At 34.5% G+C, this 5,000-nt stretch overlaps 1 protein-coding gene across 2 annotated transcripts in view; it reads right to left on the bottom strand.

Annotated features, from left to right (window-relative positions):
- Nucleotides 1-4,508, bottom strand: part of LOC143017432 (perlucin-like protein) — an 18,773-nt gene extending 14,265 nt beyond the window's left edge. Inside the window, exon 1 of one of the 2 annotated variants that reach the window (XM_076172166.1) lies at nt 4,411-4,508. The gene's annotated coding sequence lies outside the window, so the exon portion shown is untranslated. The remainder of the gene's footprint in view (nt 1-4,410) is intronic. The other variant, XM_076172167.1, reaches the window with a different exon arrangement.
- Nucleotides 4,509-5,000: the final 492 nt, after the last annotated feature.

The following is a 5,000-nucleotide window of genomic DNA, read 5'->3' as shown; positions in this document are numbered from 1 at the left end:
TGTGTGTGTGTGTGTGTGTGTGTGTGTGTGTGTGTGTGTGTGTGTGTGTGTGTGTGTGTGTGTGTGTGTGTGTGTGTGTGTGTGTGTGTGTGTGTGTGTGTGTGTGTGTGTGTGTGTGTGTGTGTGTGTGTGTGTGTGTGTGTGTGTGTGAGTGTGTGTGTGTGTGTGTGTGTGTGTGTGTGTGTGTGTGTGTGTGTGTGTGTGTGTGTGTATGTGTGTATTTACCTAGTTCTATTTTACGGGAAGGGGAGCTAAACTCGTGTGTCCCGTCTTCATATCTCATTTTATCTAGACTGTTTTTAAATACTTGTTCCATGTATTTATTACTCTGTGGGGAAAACTGTTCTTTTTCAGATCTCTTCTACAACTCTTTCTTTATTTTCTTTCCGTGTCTTTTATTTCTACTATCCCATTTTATCAGATCCTCTCTATCAAAAGTTTCTATGCCTTTCATGATTCTATAAATAGTTATCAGATCTCCTCTCTCTCTTCTTTGCTTTAATGTCTGTAGCTAAAGTTTTGCTAGTCTCTCTTCATATGATAGTTCTGAGAGTGTTGGTGCCAATTTTGTAATTGCTCTTTGTATTCTTTCAGGTTTTGTTATACATTTTTTGTACTTGCTGACCACGTCGTCGCTGCATATTCTAATCTTGCCACCATTGACAATGTGCTTTTGCACTACCAGAGAGCAGGGGTTCCATTATTCAAGATGAAGAAAAGGATATAAAGGGCAGTAAACTTCCATCGAATAGGCAGGTTCTACTATGTCTTCTAGCAAACCTTCGAGATATACATTGGGATCAAGCTTTATCTACCACCATTGACAATGTGCTTTCGCACTACCAGAGAGCAGGGGTTTCAACCAATTCTGGGAGGAATAACATTGATCGAGTGATTAAAACTTACTATTACAAAGTTTTTATGATACTTATGAAAAAGAATGTGGATAGATGATAGGCAGACAATCCTGTTATGATCAAGTTTAAATCAGAACTAGAAAAAAACAATTAAGTTTTACAGGAATAACGTGTTGAAAGATATGGCAGCTGCATAGAAGGGAAAAACTCAAGCCGAACAAGACGCAATCGATCATGACATACTATTCATGAAAAGCATGCTGACAGACAGAACAGCTACCTACTCTGGTGTGAACAAGGTACTAGCCAGAAGCATTAAGAAACGACAGGAGAGACAGATTCGAGAAAAGGTGCGGCAAGATCAAGAAAGTTGTGATTATGAAGAGAATGTTGTGGCTGATAACTATTCTCTTATTAGTACTTATGAAGATAATAACAAAGATAAATTCATCACTGCTGAGCCAAAAAGAAAACACAGGAGAATAGTGAAAGAAGGGATTTCAATATTTTTTGCATGAAGTGTTAGAAATGATATATCACCAATCCAGTTGAGTCCAATAATATATTCCTTTGTGTCTGCATGTGGCGGAGATACATCAAAATTAAATTTAAATGCAAGAAAAACCCGGGGATACCAAGCTTCGATTATATCAGAATTAAGCTTGAAAATCAAGGATGATTGGCACCCATCAGACAAAGTACTAGTTCATAGGGATGGAAAATTAATGGATACACTTGATTCTAAAAGCACTGATGATCGCCTGCCTATTCTTGTGTCTGGTGACAGTAGTGCAAAGCTTCTTGGAGTCCCCCCTGTTCCACATTCAAACCATAAAGGTACCCCACACAAAGGAGATGTGATATCAACAGCAACAAAGCAACTTTTGATGGATTGGAAGTGTGAAGAGAATGTTGTGGGGTTGATTTTTAACATAACTCCACCAAATACAGGTAACCCATCAGAAACTGCTGTGTAAATATCAACATCATGAGTATGAATTATATATATAAGCAACCATACAAAATTATAAGAGACTTTTCTAGAATTGGAATTATTTGATTAGATACTATTCTCGTACACCTTCAGAACAGAAAGCTGGTGCCTGCGTCTCTCTGCAAAAGGAATTAGGGCGAGCACTTTTCTGGTTCGCTTGTCGAAGGCATGTAGGTGAAGTCATCCTAAGTGCTTGTTGGGATTGTCTCAAAGTGGAAGGCTCTTCAGGTTCAAGAGGTGAGCCTTCATTCTTTACAATAGAAACAGAAACCTTGAGTGTACTAGGTTGAATGTATGACAACCTAGCAAAGATACTCATTCAAATTATCACGTGAATAAATTCGGAAATGATAGGCAAAAAACTATTCAAATTATTAAACATTCTATAATTGCTCTCATTTATTTCTAGATTAAAGAACCACTTCTCCAAATTGGTAGGCTACAACGCCAAAAATGAATACTACCACCCCAAAATGCATGGAGTGTTTGAGGAGCGCCAGCAGGAGATGGCCAATTTCTTCCGTAAAACTCTATCCAAACTATTTGCTCGGGGTGACTACAAGGAGTTGTTAGAGCTTTGCCTGTTGTTTGTGCCTAAGGGCCTGAGCCTGTGAAGTTCACAATGGTCAGGCCCAGTGCACTCCATAAAGCAAGGTGGATGGCCAAGTTGCTCTATACCCTTAAGATCATTATTTTGTCAGTTATGATTCAAGAGCAGTGTCCTAGAGCCGAGATTGCAACTGAAACTCAAATCAGCAAGTTAGAACGTTTTGCTGTCTTCACAGTCGCAGTTTATGCCCCATGTTTCTACCTCTGCTCCACTGAATGATTTGCATCTAGTAGAAACCTTGGCTGAATTTGCCCCACATGACGCTATACTAGTTCATAATGCACGGGTGGCACTCAGTAGACACACTTAGTACCTGACCGAAGGGTTGGTTCCATTGGCTTTGTTCTCGTCACAAATGCAAGACAAGACAAAAGAAGAGATGAGAAAGGCCCTTCTCTGTCATGAACGTACTGAAGTTACAAAGAGAGTGGGACTTGATCATGGTGGCTATGGTAAGCCATATCTTCCCCCTGTCCCAGAAAGTAACGTTAACTTGGTAGACCTAGTTAGACCTGATTCAAGCCGGATTTTTAGTATTGTAGGCATGCTTTGTCAGTTTCTCTATAAACCAGCTAGTGAATGGACAGATCATGACGATTATGTAAACATAGCTCGGATTGTGAACAAGTTTCAAGTTTTCAATGAGGCAGCAGAGCGAGGTCAAAAGCTATATCATGACTTTCTCAATGTTGCTAGGGATGAGAGGCGTTTTCAAGAAGTTCTTCAAATAGTTGAAAATTACACACGCTGTGTTGCGAATCAGCGTAAAAGATCATCTGGTTCTGAAGAAAAATCATAGTTTCCTGCTATTGAGGACTAAGTGAATGTGGCTTTGATAAATTGTCATAATGTATACCTTGAATTTTTTTTAATTTATGTTTGTATTAATAAATTCAAGGAAGCCAAATTGTCTGTGTTAATATCCCTTACGAAAGTAGTTATATAAACTACCAATAGGCGACTTACCAAATGCGTAAAATCCCTAATCCTTTAAATTGCTGGTGCTACCTCAAATATGTAGGAATCTCTAAACATTTGAACTAGGTATATCTTTAGTCAATTTACAACACCAAAATTTTGAACAGCACTGTAGGAAAAAGTTGGGGTAAGTGTCACACCCTAATATATATATATATATATATATATATATATATATATATATATATATATACAAATATATATATATATATATACATTTATATATATACATATATAAAAAAATATGTATATATATATATACAAATATATATATATATATACATTTATATATATACATATATAAAAAAATATGTATATATATATATATATATATATATATATATATATATATATATATAATGAATTTAAACTGACAAATGTAACTGAAGGCGGAGGAAGTATACGAGGAAAAATGGATGAATTTTACTGCCTTAACGTTTCGACCCTTAGGGTCTTGATCACAAAGCTTTGTGATCAAGACCCTATGGGTTGAAACATTAAGGCAGTAAAATTCTCGTATATATATATATATATATATATATATATATATATATATATATATATGTATATATATATATATATATATATATATATATATATATTTATATATATATATAATTGTATATATGAATATATATATATATATATAATTGTATATATGAACATATATATATATATATATATATATATATATATATATGTATATATACATATATATATAAATATATATGTATAAATACATACATATCTATATATATATATACATACATTTATATATATATATATATATGTGTGTGTGTGTGTGTGTATGAATATGTATATCTATATGTATATGTATATGTATATATGTATACATATATATATATATATATATATATAAATATATATATATATATATATATATATACATATATATATACCTGCAAATATATACTTGTAACATGGGCATTCTATACAAAAAATAAGTTTACCCGTCAGGTACAAAGAATGTATTCCAGTTAACTAAAGATAATTTCACCACTTCCACACGATGAATGAAGGGAAAATAAAGTCGCACTATCTCCGAAACGCTACTTAACTGAGTGAAGTGGTCTATCGTTTACCCAAACTGTCGTACATCGTTCTTGAAGGTCAAAGTCAATAGTGGTACTGACAGTATCTTCGCTCATCTCCTTAACTATGCTTCTCTGAATGTTATCAGATAACAGAGGCCAGGGAATGAATAGACCAACAGATATTTCATAACATCTATATTTATGCATATATATATACATATATATATATATATATATATATATATATATATATGTTGAGACATTCTGACAGGTTGATGTAAGCGGAATAGGAAACACAGGAGTCTTAGTCTTGAGTTTATTCCTGACTAGTTTCGCAGGTATGCTTTTTCAAAGGAATATGTGTACAAACGGGCTGTGGGCATTTTATACATGGGGTGTACCTCACCACCTCTCCGAGTTGCCATAGTTGGTGGCGAATGTGAACATCACATTGTGGCTCATGTAACAATGAAGACATTTATACAATTAAATATGATAACACTAAT

Source organism: Oratosquilla oratoria, chromosome 32 (genome assembly GCF_046742065.1).
Source record: "Oratosquilla oratoria isolate Oo_2021 chromosome 32, ASM4674206v1, whole genome shotgun sequence".
Classification (NCBI taxonomy): Eukaryota; Metazoa; Arthropoda; class Malacostraca; order Stomatopoda; family Squillidae; genus Oratosquilla; species Oratosquilla oratoria.
Note: the sequence above shows the minus strand (reverse complement) of the source record. Positions and strands in the feature narration are given on the sequence as shown.